Source organism: Haemaphysalis longicornis, unplaced genomic scaffold, assembly GCF_048455015.1.
Source record: "Haemaphysalis longicornis isolate Haplotype H1 unplaced genomic scaffold, Haemaphysalis longicornis Haplotype H1 scaffold_10, whole genome shotgun sequence".
Lineage (NCBI taxonomy): Eukaryota > Metazoa > Arthropoda > Arachnida > Ixodida > Ixodidae > Haemaphysalis > Haemaphysalis longicornis.
Genome location: NW_027526204.1, coordinates 11,772,104 through 11,797,602, shown reverse-complemented (window position 1 = coordinate 11,797,602; position 25,499 = coordinate 11,772,104). Strand labels below are relative to the sequence as shown.

General features: G+C 44.8%; 1 long non-coding RNA gene across 6 annotated transcripts; it reads right to left on the bottom strand.

The window, feature by feature from the left end:
* Positions 1 to 448: 448 nt before the first annotated feature.
* Positions 449 to 25,342, bottom strand: LOC144158180 (uncharacterized). Of its 6 annotated transcripts, none has more exons than XR_013319969.1 (7): positions 24,673 to 25,342; positions 21,778 to 21,907; positions 17,700 to 17,841; positions 14,871 to 15,046; positions 11,299 to 11,442; positions 4,235 to 4,420; positions 449 to 588 (listed from the first exon to the last, which is right to left on the bottom strand). It is a non-coding gene; the product is annotated as an uncharacterized LOC144158180 (long non-coding RNA). The 6 variants fall into 6 exon arrangements; XR_013319965.1 differs by having other exon boundaries at positions 17,700 to 17,800; positions 24,673 to 25,339; XR_013319967.1 differs by lacking the exon at positions 17,700 to 17,841.
* Between the last annotated feature and the right edge of the window lie 157 nt (positions 25,343 to 25,499).

Here is a 25,499-nt window from a genome sequence, read left to right as displayed (position 1 = left end):
CACACCTAGGGCCTCCGTGTGCTGGCGTGCAAGGATCATAAAACGAGAGAGAGCAATGCTTGCACTTCTACTCTTTCTCGTTTGCATGAGTTCTCATGTGTCTTATAAACTTGGACTCATAAAGAAATGCTCGGAAGCAAACCTTACACTCAAGTGGCTCTTTCCCGGTATGGGAGCACATGTGCAGCGCCAGTTCGGTTCCAGATTTGAACGTCTTTCCGGGGCACATTTTGCACTTGTGGCTGGTCTTACCAGCGTGTCTGGCTACATGTCGACTTAAGTGGTGCTTTTGAGAGAATGTGTAAAAGCATATGTTGCATTTGAACGGCCTCTCTTTGGTGTGGATACGGATGTGGTGTTTGACGTGAGTTTTGTTACGGGATGTATAGGGACACAACGGACAGGAGAAGCGGTTTTTGCCGCTTGTGTCGAGTATTGGCTGAACCTTTTTTGCATTGCTGTTTAAACTTGCTCCAGCAACATCCATGTCTTCGATGCCTGATCTTCCTTCGCGTGTGCTAGGATTCTGACAGAGGCTCCCATGCAATGCTTCTTGTAGGTGGATACTTGCAGCTCTGGGATGCGAAACTGCAATGACAAAGGAGTGTGCCCTATTGTGCATCAAAGTGAAGCAATGCAAGTTCACAAATAAAAACGCTCGCCACAGCATTTGCTAGTTCCTCTGGTTCGCAAACACAAGAAAATCAAGAGTATATCCCATATTTACTGCTATAAGTATGCCACTTGTGTAGTAATCACAGCCGAAGAAATTTTTTTCTCACAGAAATAGCACTTGTACCTGGCCACACCATTGTGTGCTTCATGATAGTGCACAGCCATCAGCTGCCATTATAAGTCGCATACACTATGCCATGCATGGCATTAAGGCTGCTGTGAGGGATCGCAAAGGCCAATGCTAGCACCACACAAAACGAAAAATCCTGCGATTCTGCAAAGATGCTGGCACTGGGGCACAGCTGGCATTCTCATCTCAGTAGTATCTCCTTTTCTCGACGAGGCGAGTTGCAAGATACATGGCTGGCAAAGTTGTAAAGTATGCTTTGCAGCACATCAACCATGCTTTAGGCCAATACTTGTAATAAAAAAAGATTAATCTTCCATTCCAAAGATGTGAAATGCTGATACCCTCCAAGCGAAAGTACCATGCTGTACGCATACAATAACACCGCAAAGTTTTTTCAGGTTTACAAGTGATAAGTTTTGCAAGTGGTTGCACAGTAGATTTAGAAAGCTCTGAGTAATGTCAAATAAAAGGGCCAGCTGCAATCTATATACATAGAGGACACTGCTATTTTTCACAAATTTAATAAATCCGTGGAATTCATCTCTTGGTTAAATTTATGGTAGTCAGAGAATGACTCTCAACTGACAACTTGTTCTGCGTTCAAATTTGTGAACCCCCAGAGATGCTGTACCAAAACTTTTCTCTGTTACAATTGCATCCATAAAGTTGCAAAATTTTTTGGTGAGAGAAGTGTGCAGATTGTGTGAATAAATTTGGCATACAATAGGTTAAAGATATTTTATAACCATGACAAAATTTCAAGTAGACATGAACAAAGAATGCCTTATTGAGATGTCAACAGGGCATGCTGTATAACTTTGAACTGCTAACACCACCTCTCAAACTTCACACATACTACTGGTGTGGATTAAGTGTTATGTGACTGCTTTTTTTACTGAAGAAAATAACGATAAAAATTATCACATTTTCTGTGCCACAAAGTGCATTTTGTTGTGCATTATACAGACTTCTTTATGCACCGTATTAATGGCTTTTCAAACAATACAGAAGACAAGACATGCATGCGTCATTCTCACAATGTCTACAATTTGAACACTCCACAGTTGCACAAAATGGCTTTACAAATACTGGAAAAATTGTGACAATTCAGGCCCTTCTAGAAAGGTGAGAGAGAGTAGTAATGATGCAGACAGATTACTTTGGTTTAGTGGGAGTGGGCAGGAGTTGCACTTGAATGCCTCATTTTTTGTGTGCATGAATACTCCATATACCTGGCTGTCACATCGCTCCCTCTAAACACTCGTAAAGTTTGCAGATGAAGGTTTCTCCAACAGGACATGTGCCAGTCAGATATAGGCAAGAAATGGAATGCATGTGCTGTGCAAACTTGGTGCGTATGGCATTCCTCAATGCAGGGTGTCTAGCAAATTGCCCAATTAAATTTCCCTGACCTATACAACAGGTGCCATTCTGTGGAAATGGTCCGTGAAGCATATAAAAAGTGTGAGAAAACACATTCTATCATAGGGAAACACATTTGTTGCAAGTGCCCTAATTCTCAAAATGCACTTTGATTAACTTCAGTTTGTTCAGCTTGACGCTTGCTTGCCTTCAGTTATGGCTTCAGAGAGTTTATTTCATCTCGCGGGATAGAAGCTTCAAGTTGCACTTCAGAGCACCTTTTGCTTTTTTTCTTGGTTGTCCTCGCTCGACATGCAACGTGAACCGCATGGTGCGTTTTTGCACGTGATTCGGGCGTGTCGACGTTGCGCGTGCGATTTTTTGACGGCCGTGCCGATCATTCGCGCTCGCGGCAGTTTCTGCCTCGCTCAGAAAATGACGCGCGTCGCGCGCGGCATGGGAGTAGCCTGACGACTTGCGCCAATGGGGAGCCGCGCGCCTCATGGCGGCAGTTTAAAAGCTCTCGAGACAGCCGGCAGGCTCCGCCAGAGATGTTTAGGCTTACCACCCCAGCATAGGCGCTTTCCTTAGCAGCGCGGATGATGTTTTATAGTACTGTTTTCGCCCACATTACAAGCTCCTTTACCTCACAAGCAACTTCGTGCGTGCCTTGTGTGACATTTTAGAGAGCGCTTAGAAGCAGTCGCTCGAGCTCCCGTCACCACTTCGTGGTCGAAGTCGCCACCGCCGGCAGCACCACGCGCAGTGTGCGGGTGGTTCCGCGGCAGCATCAGCGCGCCTGTGACGTGTGCGGCGCGTTTGCAAGAGCAGAAACCACTTCATGCGGTTCACGCTAAACCATGTCATGTTCCTTTTTGATTATGTAATTCTGGCTCCTGATGTCATAAGAAAGTTCTTTCAAGATTAGCTCCCAAAAAGCGCTGCCTTTTAAAATTTGCTGAAAAAAAAAGCGCGTGATGTGTGCGATTTGGGCACCACCTACACCATCTCTCTGTGCAAGTGCACCCAGCAACCTGAGACAGCTGCGAGTTGCGTGAACCACACCGCGAGTTTGTGCACGTGATTCGTGCGTGGTAGTTTCACGGCCGTGTCGACGATTTCGTGCCTGCGGTGGCTCCTATCCTGCACACGCCAGTGCGCTTGTGCCTTGAGAAGCATTTTAAAGAGTGGTTCGAAGCGGTCGTTGGAGCTACCGCACTATTCCACGGCACGGCCATGGCGGCCACCATGTTGCCGGGGCCTGCCGCTCGGCACGCACCGTTTGGGTAGTTTCCGCGGCGGCGTCAGCGCGCCTCAGGCGTGCACGGCGCGTTTTCGCTTGCAGAAAAACCAGAAAACGTTTCATGTGGTTTACGCTTTCGTCGCACGCAAACGTGTTGCGTTCGGTAACTTCTTGGGGGCCTCCAACACTGGTTTCGCCTATTCTAAAACTGTGTGGGCAGGCCCCTAAGTGGTTTTCTCTGACTGGTACTACTTGATTGAAAAATTCCCTGACAATTTCCTGACTTTTCCGGTGGCTCAAAATTCCCTGACTTTTCCCTGTTTTCCTGGTTGCTAGACAGCGTTTGTCAATGGCACACACGCAGTTGTGTTCCGGTAAATGTGCATACTATAAAAGTGTACAAAAACATATGTCACACCTCAGTGCTCTGACAGACGAGAGAGAGAGTGCACTACATCAGAATCATGACTGTAAGTGTAAGGGCACAATGGAAATAAATTAAACCAGTTCCACCTAGTGTGAAAGGTACTGAAACAGCAAAGCTGAGGTTCTCTTGTGTCGGCTAGAACGACAACGGGCGCTCACCCGAAAATGGCAGTGTTGTCGCCGCGCAAATTCTACAGTTTGCGCAAGGAAATCAGCAGCTAAACACCAGCGATGGGAGGCTTCCTCCCCTCTTCGTGGGGAGATGAACCCACCCCTACGAGACCACTGCGCTCTCTATTGGTTGGCTTAGGAACTGCCAGCGAGGAAGTTCCCAGACTCACTGATAGGGACTGCCGGGAAATCCGGGAAGTTTACAAGTTTCTGTTAAAAGATTTTACCATTTGAGATAGGTGTCATCTGAACATCCAGGGGAGGTCCCGTAGTGGTAGGCGGCAGATCACTGATGGAGCTTATGCCCACTGCATCCTCGCTGGTTGGAACTATGGTCCATGTGACTTGATTTTGATGAGGACCAGTACCTGGGATTTGCTGTGTGTAGTAGTACTTGCAATCACCATCGCCCACTGTAATAACAGATGCACATTCAGTAATGGATCAAAATGCAGCAATAACTGTTTACTTAGCAGAGGACATGCACACACGCACATTTGTTAATCAGTCATGCACTGAACCATTATCAATGTAAGGGTAAAATCGAGGGTATAAGTTCTTTATAATACCCAAAATAAATTAGTACGTTATTTACCCTGTTTTAACACAGAATTTTTTCGAGGAAATAGGTTAAAAAATTATGCTTGTGTAAAAATTGAGTACAAACGAAACCACTTTACTTAGTGCCTACAGTACCAGAATTGCAAGGCAATCAATGTTGATGTTTCTGCGAGTGAAGCATATGCCCATCATATGCGTGATTTTCATTTATACGGTTCAGTTCCAACCAGCCTAAGTTCTAACACTTTCAAAAATACGTGGCAGTCAGCACAGCAGTTTGCTGGAAACGTGGCACTCTGAAAAACTTTTCCTTCCAGCATGGGATGGTTAGCTCTATATTAACATACTAGTGCCCTTCCACTTTGTGAAGAACAATGACCTGCGAAGCTGGGCAAAGTCCACGGATGCATGAAACAGAACACGGTTGTTTGTAATTTGCAACTGCGCATACTTCCTAGCCAATTGGAAGGACCCAAGCTTTGTTCTTGAGTTGCCTTTGTCCGTCTAGAGTCGCCTGTGTTTGTCCTGTGTCATAAACATCTTACTGCTTTTTGGTGTTATTGTGTTACTGTTAGCATTGGTGTAACACGGTTGGTGTGTTACTGCTGGTGTAACACACCAACCCAAACCGCTCTATCACCAAGGGCACCGGACAGGTCCCATTGGCCCGTTTAACATCCCCGTTTAAAGCGCTGAGCAAATTGGTTTCACCGGAATGAAAACTGGGTGGGTTAGACAAACACTGCTCCGCAGTAAAAGAAAATTCTACCATCATCCAAAGCATCATGGGTTCACTTCACCTTTGTGCAATTAACGTGCTCATTTATTTACCTCTGCTACATGCTGATCTGATGCAAATGCTAACTGTTCCTAAATGTTCATCACAAATGGCACACGAAATGTTATGGCTTGCTTGCACACATCTGAGCTATAACTGCACGTAGGGAAGAGCCGATGTTATGAAGCCTGTCAGCAGAGAATTGGTATGTATCGTATGTTTGGCATCGCCGATGCGGGGGAATCATTCCCCTTTCTCTGTAGCCCAAAGTGCTTGTGTGTGGCTAGCTTAGTCATCCGCCATTAGATGTGCTGCAAGCATTAAATGCCCACTCATTACCCAGTAATTTCAAGTTGCAACGCAGGTGTTAAAAGGCTAAACAAAGGTTAACACACCATTGGTTGTCAGTGTGCAACCAAAGAAAGCAGATGCATCATAAATAATTGCTAGATTGATTTTCTGCGCACCAGTCTGGGACAAAATGGACAGTTAGAGGTTTCATCTTCCTCAAAAACAGCACTGTGAATTGGACTACCAACGGGCCACCATGTGCTTCCCATTGCAGTCACCGAACAACCAGTGCATAAATAATTGAAACATGTTAGTATGCAGTGCAAAGGAAAAAAGGCAACAAAAATGACCGCAGACTTTTCTTTTTTCTGCCCAGTGCCTATTTCAAGTCGCTTGTAGCCTGACTGAGTCTTAATATAGTTAACCAACAATGAATCATCTTTGCAGCTTGTTCTACTGGAACAGGCAGTCAAAAGTGCTCATAAATTTGCCTGAAGGGCTGCCTGAACATTGCAAAAATGTCATTTCCCCCCTCAAAGCACTCTTCAACAGGTCTCTCTCTACCGAAGAGGCATTACATCTTGATTAAATGCCACATGTACCTCAGCAACGTGGACTTCATCTGCTTCAATCAAACAATGATTTCAAAGTTGTCATCAAGGAACAGTGCATTATTGCTAGCGATAATACTCTGTCGAACTACTGTGATCAAATGCTGCTACAACGAAATTTCAGCACAGGAGCAAGGAAAAGGAGCGCCCCAATCTTGCCGACTATCTTTGTTGTTTTGCAGGTTAAACGGTTAAACTAAGGTTAACACACCATTGGTTGTCAGTGTGCAACCCGGAGGAGGAAATCTTGATTAAATGCCACATGGTACCTCAGCAACTTGGACTTCATCTGCTTCAATCAATGATTTCAAAGTTGTCACAAAGGAGCAGTGAATTACTGCTAGCAATAATCTTTATGTCGATGAACTACTGTGATCAAATGCTGCTACAACAAAATTTCAGCACAGGAGCAAAGAAAAGCTGCGCCCCAATCCTGCAGACTATCTTCGTTGTTTTGCAGGTTGTTGCCAGCCTACAACACAAACGTGGAGTTGCACATATCCAGGTTTGTACATTACTTTAGCAAACAGCATTAAGACACTTGTAGAATGCTAAGAATAGCCTGAACTTCAATCTAAACACAGGGTAACTGAAGTCTTTTTAATTAAAGGCTTCTTAAAGGGCCCCTGAGATGGGGGTTTTTCGGGGGTCAATGGTATCGGAGCACAACGGCTATTTCTTGAACTAATCGTGACGTAATAGTGCACTCTTGATTTAATATTTTTTTTACGAGTGTAAAAACATCAGAAAGCTACAAAAAACATCTTTTGTGTGTGTGTGTTTACACAGTCGCACATATTTGTTTTATACCGGAGTGTAAAGCACTTACACACCAGGCCAAACTGGGCTTGACGCTCCTCCGTTCTCGGCGGAAGGATACAGTGAGCGCAGGAGCAACAACACTTGCAGCGTGATCGCTCAGCGCTAATTGTCTGGTGTGAGAGTATCATCAGATTTCTTTGGCTTTGCTTTCTTGGACGCTGTACCCGAATGAATTTCTTTGCACCATCTGTGTTTCGAGCGTAGCCTCAACGTTGTTTCAGTTATGAGGTGGTTACAAACGGCGCACCAAGGGAGCGCCGCGCCGACAACGAAGGCAGAGCTTCGCACGCAGTGCTTGGACGACGCCGGGCACTGTTCGTGATCACGAGGCGCACACTCAAGTGCGCTCACGCGGGCTGAATAAATCAGTTCAAGCTCAAACGCTGTCGCAGCTAATTCTCTGCGACGGTTGCGACAAGGGCAAGAGCATGCGCATTCCGTAACAACTCCTGCCAAGGAATTTCGTTTCATTGCTTCCCATCAAGTCATGATCGCAGGAAAGTGTGGTTTCCTGCACCAGCCTTCTGAATGAGCCTGCTGCCTAGTGTCCTTAGCGCGCTTTACCGTGTTAAATGAAGCAAGAGTACCGTATTTTCCGGTCTATAAGTCGGGTGTACCCCCCTCAAAATGACAGTTTTTCCAAAAAAACCATATATAAGTCGCACCGTTGTATAAGACGCACCGGTATATAAGACGCACTTGTTAATTAAGTAAACTCATAGTGAATCAGATCGTTAGAAAGTGCGGCGAAAGTACATGGTTGTGGCGGCCTCTGCCTATTAACGCATCTCCCTGTAAGCATGGCTAGACACGGGCATATAACATCCAAAGTCTGGACATAACTTCTCAAAAATGGTTTATGGATACACAGATGGCATGTACTTACGGACGGCATTTAGGCAAAACCATCGAAGTCTTTTTTCCTCAGACTCGCTAACAAATAATTCAGTATCTTCAGTGGGAGTTCCACCGGTGCATCACTGTCGTCCTCCGACTCTCTCATGTCTTCTTCGCCAACATCGTTACCACTCGTAAACTGGATTACTCCGGCTTTTATCAACCCGGCTACAACTGTTTTTGTAGAAATGGAGTCCCAAGAGTTGGAGACCCATTTGGCCACCTCTCCAAACGTCGCGAGTCTCTTGTGTGCTGTCGTAAATCAGCGCAATAAAGGTGTCATGGCGGACGGAAGTGACGCAATGGGAAGTGGCACAAAAATCAAAACTTATCTCCAAGCTGTCATTTTAAAAATTAGCAGCACGTTTACTTCCTTCAGAGTAACTGTCTGTAATAATTCATGAGTGGCATTTTGTTTTTGCAACCCAGTTTGATGTTACTTTGAATTTATTCTGAACTGCAGTTACTGCGCATGGCCTAAAGTGGCACGTGGTTGTCGCAGGCCATTATCATTCTTTTTGACTAGAAAAAGCTGCAAACTCTTTCGTGCAATGTCCCGAAGCGACATATGGGCTATGAGAAATTCCGTACCGGTGGACTTGGGATTGATTTTCACCATAGAGCTGTGTCTCAACATGCGCTGGCCACACGTGGCCGCCGCGGACCAGATTTATTCCATACATAAGTCGCACCGGTGGATACGACGCACCAACGAAAATTTCAGAAAAAAACCGCGACTTATACACCAGAAAATACGGTAGCCGTTTGCCGCTGAAAATGAAAGGATGGCACACTGCGGTTTCTGCATTCCGGCTTACCGGCTCTGCCAAGTAGCGAGATCTGGCGAATTTGTCTCAAAGCAAATGACACAAAAGTTTGCTGCCCAGAACTGTTCGCTTACGCTTGAAATAGCTTGAATCTTGGTCGTTTTAGATTCAACTCTCACAATACAATAATTTTATTTGAAAAGAGCCGTATACTTCTGCTGTAAAGCTTAAAAAAATAGAAAACATAACTGACGCCGCCATCTAGTGAGAACAATTAGGACCAAGTATTGCATTAAGCAGAATTCACGCCTCCGCTAAATATTTCGATATAAAATGAGTAAGATATATTGTAATGATTCTGCAGTTACCTATATTACCTTGCCCAACACGATTTTAAAAGCCTAAAAGAGCTATGCTAGTTCATAAAGGCATTTGAACCGTTGGAAGCATGGGAAACTGGAGTAGGGGCAGAGATTTTGTTCGCTCATTTATTGTGCGCCTGATCATCATTTAGCAAGAATGTAGTAAACAACATCAACTAAGATTGCTTGCATGAAGCGCCGAGCGCAGCGCATTTGCTGTGCCGTAAAGTTCCAGAAGAACGCCCACCCAAATTTAATTACAGTGATATCAAGTGAAAAATATGAGATGGGCGAACTTTCGGGTGAAGCGCGGAAAGAACGAATAAGTGACTGCATCTACACATGAAGAGATGATTCGGGTTTGTTTTGTTCACTCATCGGCACTAAAGCCATGGATTTTACGGGGTGGGCGCGTCTTTCAGTAAATTGAATATTTCGCCCGAATATTTCGCCCTTGGTGTTCATATAAGTAATAACCTCTCGTGGCAAACGCATGTTGATTATGTAACCAGCAATGCTAAACCGCATGCTTGGTTTCCTACGCCGTAACTTTTCTCTCGCCCCTCTTTCTTTAAAACTACTGTTGTACAAAACCCTCGTCAGATCAAAACTAGAATATGCCTCTTCTATTTGGGACCCGCATTTATTATTCCTTTCCACCTCCGTTGAATCCATTCAGAACCGTGCTGCCCGATTTATTGTGTGCAACTACTCTAGAACGTCCAGTGTATCTTCAATTAAAATGCATTTACATCTTCCTGATCTTTCAGTAAGAAGAAAAATAGCCCGGTTGTGCCTTTTTCACAAAATTTACTTTACTAACCCTGACATCAAGTGTGACCTTTTTGCAGTTCCTTCATATGTTTCCTCACGCATTGACCGCAAATTCAAGGCTGAAGTGCCATCCTGCCGTACAAACTTGTGCTGCAATTCATTTGTACCGAAAACTGCAACGGAATGGAACCACCTCCCCGCTTCGATCGCCAGCATCACTGAACCTTCATTATTCAAGACGGCCATATCAAACTCTTTTTGAAAACTTGTATGACCCACTCCTCTCTGCAACGCCCTCGAGGCCCTGAGAGTATTGTAATAAATAAATAAATAAAAGCGGCTGGGTAATGTTTCGGAGGAGGGAGTTCTCTGGGAACTTTACGGTAATCTAATCAAGACGCAAGCGTACATTTCGCCGGCGCAGGGAGCTCGCTATTACAGTCGCTAGAAATTCTGGCCGCTGTATCGCCATGTAGCGACGGTAAAAATAAGTTATTGTTCACGGAAACTCTCGCGCATGCAAGGTCGACTTCTGCAATCACCAGTACCTGCTGTTCAAAGTCCGTAAGGACTGAAAAGGTAGCTTAAAAAAAAAGGGCGCCGTCATCTCATGTGCGACCCACTCGCTGAAGTAACCATGGTAACGACGACGCTGTAAACCACGATCGCCGCCGTCAAATATCGCGGACATTCCGGCGGCCAACCATGAAATGAGTGCTTCGCCTCGGACGAGGTCAAACTATGTCGTCATCACAAGCCGCTGAGCCTACATATAGTTCTGTCTCGTCGGGGTAATAACTTTTGTTCGCGTGAGCGAATATGCTTACTATTTTTGGACTTGTTTCTACAAGAACTATAAAGTAGTTTTCTGACACAAACAAAAACACTGAAATCCAATGCCCGTGTGTACGAGATTTCGGCGCACGTTAAAGATCCCCAGGTGGTCAAAATTAATCCGGAGCCCTCCACTACGGCGTGCCTCATCGCATGCGTTGTGTCGCCGCGTTAAACCCCCCCAATCAATCAATCAATCAATCAAACTTTGAAATCCATCTCAGGGCCCCTTCAAAGAAAATTAATTTGAACAGCTCTTAAAAATTGTTATTTTTTTCACATATGATCTGACAAATTTACAAGAAAGGGTGCAAAGTATTCAGGTGATGCGGCACAACACTGCGTTGCCACAATTCCAACCAAATTAAAGTTATTTCTTCCAGTTAATCAAAAAATTTGTTCATGCACTCCTGACTACATACAACACCAATCGATATGCGCTCAGCCCATACATATGAAACCTTTAGGTGGTCAGTACCCTTAATAAAGCGAGTTTCAACAAACTTTGCCACCATTTAGTTAACACAATGATAATGGAGAGGTCAAAAAAATCTTTGCACACAGAAGAGTAAGCTTGTGATTAAAATGTCTCACCAGAGTGGCCATTGATGTGATCGACAAGGATGGTCTGAGAGTCCGTCCTGAATGAACAAAGGAGACAGCTGAACTGGGATGATGTCTCGCAAGTCCCGGAAGGATGTGGGCTGGTGCTCGTTGCGCAGTCTAGAACAGTCAGGCCTGCATGTAAGCCGTGTGATAGACCACTTAGATTAGAACAGGGGGGGGGGGGGTTAAAAGTGGTGCAGCTACCAATTCTCTTTGCTGCAACTTCAGCAACTGCAAATAGATAAAGCTACCTGACTGCAAGATGAAAACCACACAAACGTGCTAAAGTCGACTGTTACATAAAACCACACACATGCAACCACTACTACTACACCCATAAGTTGACACTTTCCATGTTCTGGATCATTCAAATGTTCATGTTACACATTTAAAGACATGTACACAAGTCCACTCAGGTGCGGCTGCAAGACAAATAGACAAAAGATGGCTGAATACATTCCACTCAATATCACTAAAAGCAGCAGGACGTCAGACAAACAGTGCTCAAAGAGAAATACTGCTGACAAGTCATTTTACAGCCAGAAATTACAGCACTTGAGAGTAGACCCCAAAGCCGTCCCAACTTTTCAACTTGCAAAAAAAAACATCATGAAGAGTGTCTAGCAAAATACACAGGTGAAAGCTGTTACTGAAATGTTGCACATTCCTGCAAAAACAGTTTCAGTTGGCTTCCATTCTAGATACGAGCCAGGAATTTTGCATCTGCAAAGATTTGTACGTGCACATGGTGACTTGCAACAAATATTTTGCAACACAGGCTGTTTGTCAGCACTTAGGCATTGTGCATGTACGCCTTTTCTTGACATCGCTAGGCTGTTTCTTATAGAAGTCATTAACAGTGGTCTCGGTGTCCCAGCTGAAACCACGACCATGCATCCTTTTTGTTGAACACCGATGCCCATTCATTGTCACGTGTTGGCCCCTTTTGTCAAGAACTGCTGTAGCCAAATCAATTAAAGGGGTTAAGACAAAACAAGACTGTTCAGTTTGCAAGAAAAAGACTTTAGTAGCTCAACAAGCCATGAAAGATGATTTTTAACAGCAAAGCTGGTGTTACTTGTAATAACTCCCTTGTAGCAAAAAGCTCACTGAGCACATAGCCACTCAGGCAGATTGGCCAAGACTGGCCAAAAAGAAAAAAAAACTCCAGAATTCGCATAATCGTGGAAACAGCTGCTTGAAACGAGAAAGGCACGCACAACGTACCCCCCTCATTCATTTATGCTTATGTCGTGGGGCGCATGTGCTTGGTACTGTAGAAGAGCTTTTTCAGAGCAGCGTCTAAAGACACCCAGCTCAAGAGAGGTCACCACGGCTGCTGCTTTCTCTAGAAGCCATTATGGAGAATTGGAGACATGGCTGCAATTGCGCCACTCCTTCACGAGACGACTTCCAGATCCCGCCACCCCTGCCTCGAGTCGATGACGAACAGCTGGGGGAAGTCTACAATGCTGAGGAGGACTTTGCATGCACCTCCCGCCGTGAAGACAACCTTTTTGATGCATATGACGACAATTACTAGCACCGCAAGTACGCAAACAAACAATGATACTAATACTTGACTATGTGTATGACAATGCTCACCTACAACAGTTTCGCCATTCAAGTCTTGTGCATGAGTGCAAGCTTTGCTGAATTTTTTAACCAAAAAAATGCAAAAAATATTTAACTTTCCAATTTCGCACTAAAGTGATGTGATATGGGCACGAGTGACGAGTTATGGGCCGGCACTAAACAGTGCATTAGCTGCGCATTAGCAATCAAGTGATGCAATGAAATGGAACTAGAGGCCCAACTACAACCTCAACCATGTTTTTTGGGCAGTGGCACAGGTCGGCGGCTGCACAAACAAGATTCTGTGACGTCATAGAAAACTTTCCAGAAGTGGCTTCGGAGTTGCCACTGTTGAATGCTTTTTAATGTCTCAATTCTTAGCTTCAACTTTGCAATAACATTGGTATTGCTGTTATCGGAACAAAGCAGCGCCTTTAATAAACTGAATTTGCATTTTGCCTTTGTGGTCCCTTGAATCAAAACCCCTTCATTTTGGTCTTCATTAGTGCTAACTGAGCACTGGCAGCTCCAGAGTTATCAATTTCTTTTTACATTTAAGCATGAAAAAGTCGTATGATCAACAAACGACACTGAGCTTCAACAAGACAGGTGAGATTATCTGGTGCTTGTCACTTTGTGCAGTCATAAAGATTTGTTAACAAAATATTTTGAAGGCAAGGTCAGCTGCCCGAAAATATCCACCAAAAGGAATTTTAATTATGCCCACTGAATCTTAAAAAGATGCCCTTCCAAATGTGCATGAACAGAAGAAAACATTACATGCTAAGTGTGCTGGAGCACTTCTACGTAGCTCAGTCAAAATACGAAGCGGCACCAGGATAAAAACTGGGTTGCTAATCATCTAAACGAAAAAACTTGTGCCGTGAATTGAAAAATTGTTGTGGAACAATGTATGTCATAGGACCACACTTTGGGAATTTTTTCTGCTATTTAAATTTAATGATATAAGCACCTTTTTATGAGGAGCTGTAATGTCATGCAAGAAAAAAAAATACTTTTAGCCTCACTAAACTCAACCCAGTTAAAAAATGACAACTGTGGGCTGCGGTCCCTGAGTGCTTTGTCTGAAAGTCCCCAAATGATACAACAGTGCTCTACAAACAGAGGAACATCTATAAAGCATAGTGCAACTGAATTTGTCTAGTATTACATTTTAACCCAGAATTTAGAGCACATACAACAGCTCACACGTGCTCAATGGAGCTAATCACATGTATTTTACTTGAATGAGTGAGCATGCAACAAGAAAAGCTGTCCCATCAAACTGAAAATCTCTTGTTACACACACCAGTTCAAACATGTTTGCTTGAGCCAAACAGCCCCCGAAATTTTTTTTTTAGGGTTCTATAAGAGCAACTTAAGAACAAGCACTACATTATGCCAACTGGCATCAATGGCATTAGGTGAGGTCAGTTCACACAAAAAACACATTTTTTTGCTGCACGCAGTTTCATACCAAGCATACATAACACAGCACAGCAAGCTTGCACAAAGCGCCAACGCAGAGTACAAAAATGAAAGCCAAACACATAGTAGAAGTTGAAAGTAAGACTTTACCCTGAGCACAGAAAAATGTATCCCTATACCACATGCCGTTTCATTGTAACATACGAGACATGACATAACAGAACCGAAGCAAATGGATCATTGTAAGTACTTATGTATTTGCTTTGTGGATGCTTTAACTAATTCCCATGTAAGGCTTCCATGCGAATGCCCGGAAACAAATGTTACGCTCAAAATGCCTCACTGGTGTGCTGTTTGTGTATGACTAAATTGGGCATCCACACAAGCAGGGGAGACTACTGACACTTGAAGACTTTGTCTTCACTGCGCATCTTTCTTATTAGCATCCATCTTGTGTCAAACCGCTGCGAGCACACGTTGCCCTAAATGGCCCTTCTTTCGCACTGCTACCGGTGTGCATCACTACAGGTGATATGTGACTGGAGGTGTATGAGCACCGATGCCAGGAGAATGCGCCCATGCTAGGATTTGTCTCAAGTTTTCGAGTGAGCCGAGTTGATCTTGCGACTGTTGACTCCAATGTTTGAAGCTCCGCTGCACTTGTAAGAACTCTGATGCAGCCTAGCTTTCAGCTCGTCCTGTAGACTGTACCTTGAAAGATCAGGCTGTGAGACTGCAATGAGAAGGGACATGACCGCAAGAGATCAAAAACGAAATGGAATAAAAATCTGGAAAGAAAACAGCCACACAAGCATTTTGCTGTTTCATCCTTTCACTGTTTCATCCCATCGTACATCACTGTGCATCACATCGTACATCACATCAATTTCACTGTTTCATCCCATCGTACATCAACAAAATAGTAGCACACGTGCTAGCCAAATTTTTACAAGTAGTTTGCACCGTGCTGACTTGACTAGCTTGACATTTGCCACTGCTGAAGTCTCAATGAACGTAGGTGGCGCTCGTCACTTGACAGCATGTCTAATGTGGCAAGAATACAATCCCTAGAGGCAAACATGGGATTGCCATAGCAGAATCCAAACCAACACTCTCCTGTATGGTGGGTACAAACACAACCAAACTTCACTACAACGAACCTGAATTTAACGAAATTTGCAGTAGCAAATTTTCCATTTCCAAATTTGGGATAGGTTAAAAACCATGTATTTTTGTATGAAACTCATAAAAGTAATGTTTCACCACACTTTCAAATCAAAGAAGTTTTTATGTGTCACATGCGACAGGAGCCTTTTGGCACGTGGACAAACATGAACCCTTTGCGGTGTGTTGTCGGGCCATGCCCGACTTGCATTTTGAAGGTTAAATTTCGCAAACTTTCTCACTGCAATGCACCCGCATTCTTTGTAGACATGATGCGCCATCTCTCGAGAGATAAGTGAACTTTGTTGAAGTTTTCTTCTGTTAGCACTAGGGCGCAGCACAATGTTCAGCATGGGCCTTCTGGATTCCAAAGCGTTTTCACATGCGCACTGTTTGCTGAGAAGCATGACTGCTGATGCGTTCTACGATGGTGAACTTGGCGAAAGCAATGATGGCTACAAAGAGGAAGAGAATTGCATGCCTCCATCAGTTTATTTAAACAATACTGCTGACCACAAACTGGTCCAAGCAGGAGTGGGGGTATTACGCAATTTCTGGCGGGGTAATTACAACAATGTTATAAGGAGACACATGGAATGTATTTTATACGAATGTGTAAATATCAAAAGCCTGACGTATTGACCCGAATAATTAATATTAAATTTGGCATTGAATATAATAGCGTTATTAGAGAAACAAACTTCGAAGTATTTTCAAAGTTTGAAAACATGCACCAGCATTTCCCGCCAGCAGCGACAAGCTTTCCTGCACAGTTCCAATGATGTGCAGCAAAACGCAAAACTGAATTTGAGTATTACCTCTTATCTCCTTTGACTTAGGCCAACTCTATCACCAAGAACAAATTTTAATTGGTAAAAAAGTAGCACGATTGTTAGCTACAAGGCAATTAAGAAACAGCTGAGGAGATTTGATGGCAAAACGTGCAGTTGATGGTGGCACACACTCTGACAAGCTATAGTACCTTAGGCCACGCAGAAAGTCACACGAGAGATAACAAGTGAATACATCTACATAACAAAATAGATAGGGTACACCATACCGACCGAAATGGAATGGCAGAAATTAAAAGGGCCATGCACACAAAACACAAGTTTGGTTCATGTGAAAGAGTGCCTTGTTAGAATCATACTGACCCCACTTTTAACAAAAAATTCACTCAAATAACTTGCATAATTAGGAAAAAAGGGAATGGCAATGCAACCCACTAGCTCATTTCCCACAACAGAACCTATGATGTCATATGTGCCAGCTCTGCGATTGGCTGAGGCCGGCGAAAGCAAACGCAAATAAGCAGGGCTTGTTAGCTTGCCGAATGAGCTATTTGCACTTACATTTAGGGCATATTCTCTTTGTAGCAGTAAGAATAGTGGGGTAAACAGTGGAAGTTACGAAACTACACGTAATCATAGAAGTACCGATGCATACCGCTGTTGGTACTGCGCACACTATGCTGTATTAGCTGCACAGCACTGCAATACTTTGGGGTTGTCGCAGACGACGCTAGCTGATTGGTGTAAGCAACAATGTATTACGGGACTATATTTGTCGAGCAAACACCATGTTTAACGGAACAATTATTTTCTACCTTAACAAAAACGAGCCACATACATTGATTTGATTGATTGTAGGGTTTAACGCGCCAACACCACGCAGGCGATGAGGTGCGTCGTAGTGGAGGGTTCCGGATTAATTTTGACCTCTTGGAGATCTTTAATGTGTGCTGAAATCTCGTACAGACGGGCATTTTTGCTTTTTGCCTCCCTCAGAAACGCGGCCGCAATGGCCGGAACGCCTTAGCCACTGAGCCAACAAGCCAGGTACAAATACGGTCAAAAACAAAGAAAAGGCAGGAAACGGCCCACTGTGGTGTGGTGGCGCATCTAGGTTGACTAACAGTAAACAAGGCTCCAGAGCACATATGATGTCACTGCAGACGTCACCAAAACACGATTTGGCGGAAGAATCAAAATTTTAACTTAAATTGATTATTTTTCAGTGAATAAAGTATCGTTTGCTTCTGGACAAGCGCTGAAGGCACTACAAAACACAAAATGTTTCAAATAAAGCAAACTTGTATTTTGTCGACATCGCCCCTTTAAATGCACATGGGCATCTAAATGATTTAAAGTTCAACAATAGAGAGACCCATTAAATTTGTCCAAGAAACTACCTGTCCTAATCACAGAATGTCGAAAGCTCACGTGACGGCAGGTTAAAGCAGCAGCCGCTTCAACAGAGGGTCCGGTATCCAATCCCAGTGTGCATGCCGGACCATCTGGCACATGGTTGAGCCACGTGGTAGCTGCAGGGTGACCCGAGCTCGTATCAGGAAGTCCGAAAGTTCTGCGAGACCCTCAGGTCAGGCCACAGCTTGAACAGGAAGGCACGGGAGCACCTCCAAAATACCCAGCCCAGGCCCAGGTGTCTTGGGAACACACGGTGGTGGCCAGGAACCAAAAGGCTTATTGGCGGTGAAATTTTTGAGTGGCGCTCCCTGGCTCTGACGTCGGCTTAGGGATTCGCACCGCTGTAGTCTGCTACACTCCGCTTGTGAGGGGCAACAGTGCCTGGGCTAGAAATCGCCCGCTTCGTTGCTGTAGTGCGTTAAAAAGCGTATTTCTAGCGACTCAGTTATTTTGCCAGCTTCTGACGCATCTGAATAATTTGAAGCTGTATCCCCCACAAGTTTGCAACACACGAAGAGATAGAGAACAACTTTCTTCAGAGTATCGGTCAGAAGATCGTGTGTAACTCGTCCTTTCTTGCTTATTCGCGAGGATCAGCGATCAGAGCTTCTCGATAAGTATTCAAAATGCGTAGGCTTCCCGGCAGTATTTTTGAGATGCTCCTATGAAGACTCAACAGTCTAACACTACATACCAAGCAGCGGCCTCTACACGGTCATCGCACAGCAGGAAATAAAGCGGCTTTCTTCTGTTTCTTTTGTTGTTGTCTTCTATCGGATTAATGTTTCTTGCTTTTTTTTCCTGCCCAACGCATTAATTTTTCTGCGCCGTCACCAACTTCTTATTAGGAGGTTTCGGGATGTTTGGGAGCCTCACAAAGGTCGTGTGGATATCTTCATTTTGTATGGCATACATTCCCTTCTTCACAAATTGGCTTTCATTACGGCTGCGTGCAAGAAGGTGCATATCCGCAGCGTGCTTTGTTTATTCACATGCAAATACAATGAGAAGGTTTGTGGTACGCCACCGCGATTGCGCCCTAAACAACGTGGTCCACAGTACTCGAAAGCGGCTTTTGTGCTCTGAATTTCTATCGTAATTATATCATTATCATAACGAACTGACTCTCAACTCGAACAATGACGACATGATTACGGTGTTGAAGGCATGATATACTCGTTAACTAACGTAATAAATAGTATACCTGCATATATTACAAGACTCGAAACCGAAAAACAATTCCAAGTAGCTCTTTATTGCTTTTCAACCCTTCCAGGCGCGAAGAACAAATCCTATTCTACTCGGGATGGCGTTCTATGATTTGAAGAAAATTACTTTTACTCTCTTGTCCTGGACTGAGGACCCGGCCCACTAGCCAGATTGATTTAATTGTTAAACAAAGTTGTCCCCTCCTCCACTTACTCCTCCTCCTATAATGCATATCCTATAACGCATATCCGAATATCGGGAAGATATGGCTGTGCAAAATGTTCCGAAATATCCCTCCAGGTCTTAACAAACATAGATGTGTTACTATAAATTTAACGAAGACGTGACTCGTTTTGCTCTATAAACCTCCATACTGGTTAGATGCCTGGTATAGAATCAGCACGCGCGTATATACACACTGGGTTATTTGGAACTCAACCTACAGTTTTTGCAGTCTATAGTGCATGTCGGCAAACTTTCATGCCTTGACAACGTAAAGTGATGTGACAAAACGCGTTCGAGCGTTCGGCAAGGTTGCAAAAACTGTTTTACCTTACACATGATTACCAGGAATCGTGATGCCTTCTGCCAAAGCCGACAGCCCTGAAGGCCTAGAATTTGTTTTGGTCTTCCATTTTCGCTGTTGTCGGTTATTAGCAGCTGACTGTTCCTTTTGTTCGAATGCTTACATGAGAAGCTGGCGCCTAGCTCCGACTCTTCGCGCTCCGCACAGGACCGGCTTCGCAAGGAATGGGGTGGCGCTGGCAATGTTTCTCCCGTAGCGGTATCCAAAACTATACTTTAATTGACACCATGAGCTAGTGTATGCGATTTTGAGCCTATTATTATGATAAAAAGTTACCCACACGCCAATTCTGGTGCAGACAAGCATCAGACATTGACCGAGCGCAAAGAAACAGCAGGGAGAGCGATCCTGAGTGAAGCAGACGACAAATGTGAGAATCCCTAAGCTGACATCACGGAGGCGCGCTTCGCAGCGCCGCCTGTGTTCGCGCTCACCGCCAATAGACCAGGTATCCCACGCAGAGATACACCACCAAACCTGTCCTACTCGGGTTGTACTGGTTCCTCGTGCCCAGTTTCTTGCCAGCTTGTTCCATAGGCACTGTATGCCAACTCTCGCCTTCTTTGCAGCAGTGATTTCTTTAACTCATTGCCGACTTGGCGTCACCAGATGACATTTCCTGATTCCTTTGGTTGCGTCCTGTGCATGGCCATTTCATCACACCACATCGGTTTTAAATCAAAAGTACCTAAGGAGCTGATTATCCAAGAAGAGAACTGAGATTGTAAGTGGGAACAAGTGTTCCACTTTTTCCCCGTGCATGCTTTCAAGCTAAGGTTTGCTTATCCAAGCCACGAGTAGAACTTATTGCTGCACCACTGCGCATGCAAAATTTCCTATAACCTTTCTCTCAGTTCAAATGAAAACAGCCAAACATCATGCTTGGCTTCGCTTCTTAGCATAAAGTCAGTATACATTCTTTTTTTGGTTTACAGCATCTTGATGCTTTTGGTATGCCAGAGAAAGTAAATGACGTGAAATCTGATCTCCAAAACTCAAGGGCCTCAGTGATGACAGCACTACTTCCTGCAACACAAAATTGTACAGATGTACTACCTGCTCAATCATTTGAATGAAAAAAAAATAGGCCAAAGTTGCCTGCATAGTCTCTTGAAGAAGAAACTGTGGCAGCACGAGGAACGCTGCATTCTAGACTTTGACGCTACATATATACTAATGCCGTAGACTGAAATAAAAAACAACAGCAGACCAGTGATGCTCCGTACTGGGGAGAAAAATTTCCATTTCAAGGTTCAGAAATATTAGCATTTTTTCCCCGCAGGTTTTTGAAGAGTTCCCTGCAAATTTCTCTCTTGCAGCTGAAAGATCTCTACATGGATTCGTGGTCGGTTTTGGGTGTTAGCCAGGGCCAACTATGTCTACTTTATAGAGCCTTCGGCTTCAGGACGCATACATTGTTCAGAGGATAAGAGTTCCAGTGCAAAATAAATACAATGCATCGGCCGCTCAGCAGCATTTGACTAGGCATTTCACTTTTTGTACCAAAATGCAGAGTAAGTTCACATACTAAACCTCAGTTAAAACTGCCCATATGAAAAGAACAAACGTTGAGTAAGAGAGATAATTTTAGCTGAGCTCAGCAACTGCTGGCAGTATCTCTCTTTGACAGCCCCCTAAGGTGCACCCAAAATACATTTTTGTATACTGCGCCTGAGTTCACGCAAACAGGCCCTTCAGCCACAACCACATCACGCTTCACTAGCTGTTTTTAATGGAATATTTTTTCCACTATGCCCCCTCCTGTTTTGTGAACTAGCTTGGAAACGATTTTGGACGTTTGTGGCTTGCGGTAATATAACTGCAGATATTTGAACACCAATCCGACGCAACGTTAAGAGGACTTTTTAAAAGAAAACGAAGTAATAAATTATGTGAGGTCCGGTTTACAGACATTTTTCTCTTAGTCAACAACTCCAAAAATTCCTGGAATAAAAGATTCCCCTTTTTCCTCATGGGCAAAATGACAGCCGGAACTTCCCCAAAAAAGGGAAAATTCCCCGCATTGAAAATCACTGCAGCAGGCTATTGTGGCCTTCCACAATCTGTGATTAGCCTGACCCGACCTCTTACAGAAGGGCCTCAATTCCTTCAATGCTGATGGGTTTGCCCATACATAGCCTTACTGGTCAACTGCACTCATATGTCACCTTGGCCAAATTTGTTTTGAACTTCCAGTACATACCCCAAAACTAACAAGGAAATGACTGGTATTTATGGGAAATGTGCTGTTGATCAGTTAAAAAACATAAAACAGCTCCATAGCAGATGACACCTCACCTGCCCGTAGATTGCACAAGCAGCCATGAGGCGGAAGTGACCTTCCCGCCGACTGGAAGCTTGGTTCTCCTGCCAGCCAGGAGAATTGGCTGTCGCGCTTGCAAAGCAGTTGCGCACAGGTTTACTGTGGCTGTAACAGGAAAATTTGTGTGAGTTGGTAAGTTCGCACGATGGAACAAAGTGCAACAACGATGAAACAGAGGAAAAAAGAAATAGGACAACTGGGACATGTTTACTAGTGCAAAAAACACGGGAACTTAGAGAAGAATACGGACAAGACAAACACCAGAAATAGGACACCACGCCGTCCTGTCCTATTTTTTTCTGTTTTCATTTTTTTTGTGCTTAGTTCCATCTCACTCCGGCCGTGCAACATCAGTTCAGCCTGGCCATAACGGCCACCCCCTTGTGCCATTTGCTGCAATTGTTGATCTTCGGTGGTCATTCAAGTGCGCATTTCAGTTGACATATTTTAGTCCTTCTCGGCAGACAATATGGAAATTGGGTTTTCAGAAGGTCAAAATTTTCATTGCAGTCAGCTTTTAACACAGCACTCAACACCCTTCTCCCTGTAAATTGAAAGTTGAAGAGAAGCAACATGCTTCTCTTCCTCACACTGGACACAGAACTAACAATGTCCATAAAACGTGAGTTATAATGCTTTATAGATCTTACAATAGCATTTCAAGCTGCCTGTCCATGAGTGATCACACCACTGGCACATCCTTAAAATTTTATCCGTGTGAAGCATTTCGTTCTTGCAGCATGGTGGGCAGGTGTCAAATGTGCTGCGAATGTCTCTGAATAGGGCTAAAACACTAGCAGTCTTCCCTGCAACACCTAGCGCATCTTTTCGAATAGTGTAGCCCTCTTGTGGCAGCCACCTGAACCACACTTGGAGATTACAGAATAACACACTCCCTTTTTTTCCGCCTGCCCTGCACAGCTGAGGAAGCCATCCCATGCACCACACCTGGTTTTGGTGGCGGAGAAATTTTTAGGTGGCAGCCGTACAGCCTGCCTGCCGGCCACTTTCAGGGCTCAGAAAACAGAGCAGCACTTGGCTGGCTCAAAGTTCGCAACTGGCTAATCCAATATATGGCGTCGTTTTGTTTACATTTTGCCCCCTAATAATGGCGAATCGGTCGCTTAGAGCGAGAGTAGCGCATTCGCAGAGCGCTACTGGAAAAGGGTCCATTAACCAACGACTTCGGAACTTTGCTTAGATGTCAATTCTAAACTGCCCATATTGCCTTAGAGCAGTGGTTTTCAAGTGCGAGTGTGCCGGGAATCATTTTCAGCCTAGGAAAAGCCACAGGGAAACTCACGATGAACTATGTTGATCCGTGTTAACATGAATTAATTTGCAGTTGCAGCTGAAGTGGCTTGCATTCGTATTCAATGCCTGCCTTTTAGTCCGACTTTTATGCTGATGCGTGTCACGAGCCCCGTATAGATGGACACAACGAGGAGGAGTTGAATTGAGAAAAATAGGTTCTTTCGACTCAACCCACCCATGTACAAGTGGATGGGGTGAGGTCAAAAGCTGTCGGGGCGGGCCGTTCGACTCGCAGGCAGGGGGTGGGTTGACGCACTATGAGTCGGCGGGCAGTGGATAGCTGAACAGATTTTTTTCCGGAAACCCCTCCGGTCCCCTCACCTCAATCCTTTGAATGGAGTTCATATAAGTGCAGGAGGGGTTAGGGTGAGCTGAACCTGCCAGTCGACTCGACCCTCCCTCGTGTACATGTATCCTGGGCCTAAGCAATTTGCTCTTGTAGCTAAAAGTAACCCAAACACCTATACGCTGCCTCTTGTGGGTCTTGGTTCCACATAGCTAGTGCGCTGTGCAAAAAGCCAACCTTGAAACATGTCCTCCACTTTTAACGTAAAAATCGTGCACGGAAGCCACCTATTTCCATTAACAGCAACGTTTGGCAAAAAGCAGGAAAAAAAATGAGGGGGGGGGGGTTAGGGAGGGAAGAGTTTGGGGGAGGGGGGGGCGCTTTGCGGGTTCCTTAAATGCCCTGGCAGACCCCCTAGGTCCCCCCTATGAGCACCACTGCCTTAGAATTGAGGGGTGGAACACATCTGAGGGGTGGAACATAGTTCTTCCAGAACCCGCAGAAATATACGCAGAATCCGTGGAGTAATTGGATTACTTTTTCTTTCACCAGCAATCAACGCACGCACTTGAAACTTGTTTGCCCGCGCACCACCCTTTGTCGTCCTGATTTGTGGCATGTGAACCAGAGAGCCATCTTTAATTCTTCCAGGACAGTGACCAAACATTTTACGTGATTTGGAAAACTCAACAAGGCACAAACATCACATTTAGATGAGCTTGGATAAATTTTGTTGTCACCAATTCAGCTAAAGTGCGTGCTTCTAAAGCGGCAATGTTGAAGGCAAACATTGCCAGTATGTTTTGGTGCAAAAACTGGTCTTGTAGCGCGACCAAGAACAGCCAAATCGAGGGTACTGACCCCAACCCAGAGCGTGCGTTCTCCCCATAGCGAGCGCAATCCAGAAGTCGCCTCCGTCAACAGCCAATACAACATAACTTCGAACAGTCTCCCAAACACCGCTATGGTTGCGCCGTTGTACGACGGAGTGGCAGAAAAAACCACGGATACCCCATTCACTAATGCCCAGAGGTCAATACACATCACATGTAAACAACGCCTGTTGCTGGCGATCAATCACATTGTGCCCCCGCGGCAACTGCCCCGAATTTCTTCTCTTTTTTGCGTCTTGTCAGCATCGCTCTACGCTTGCTCCTGTGCAGCGTTGTTCAGAATCCCTCCCTTGTATCTGCCGAGGATGCCCGTTCAGGTGCCGCTCGTGATTGCGTACGTTTTTCGCAGCAGTTTCTGAATGTTGAAAGCGACTTGCCTTGCAGAAGACACCTTGAAATTTGCTTTGCTCTTCATCCTTTCCGTTGTGTGAATAAGCAGTAGTAGTAGGTGGTTCGATGGAAAAGGAAAAGAAATGGACTGGGGATATTATTGAGCCCAGCTGGGGGCTCACCGGCATACAACCCAGTCCGGGGGGTAGGGAATATAGAAGGGGATGAATAGGATAGGGTAGAGAAAAAGGAGATAGGTAAAGAGAAAAGTTGAGGCGCAGAAAGAAGCGTTGCCACAGTCACTGGTGGCCACCGAGCACAGTACACATCACAAACACAGGTTCTGGCGTCATGCTGCGTCCGGGAGAAGTTCTCGACGGGAGCGGTGGAGCGTAGAGGCGAGGCTGTGCTGCGATGAGTCGTGCGCGGAGGTCCGAAGAGAGGGGAGCTTGCTGGGTGATGTTCGTGGTAGTAGAGCGGTTACTGGCGAGCGGGAGCAGGCGCTCGACGGCCCCACGCAGCAGAGCGCTCGACGCCCGAACGAAACACCCATGGCTCGCGACGCGTGGCCGGCATAATCGCGATACCGCCCCGGCCGCGCAGGAGCGAACGAAAACACGTCCGCACCCCACGACGACCGAGGCCAAACCACGCCAAACCACAGAACAGGGAGGATTGCCAAACTCCGTTGTGTGAATAACAGCATAACAAGACAAAATTCACTTGAATCGCTTCAGAACGGAACGGTGGCAGTCCTTGTGGTCAAGAAATGCACTATTAGCGAAAATAATTAGGTAAAAACAAAACCGCAACTCAAGCACACTAAAATAATAAAAATTTTAAACTCAGTATTCTGAACATGGCTACATGATTT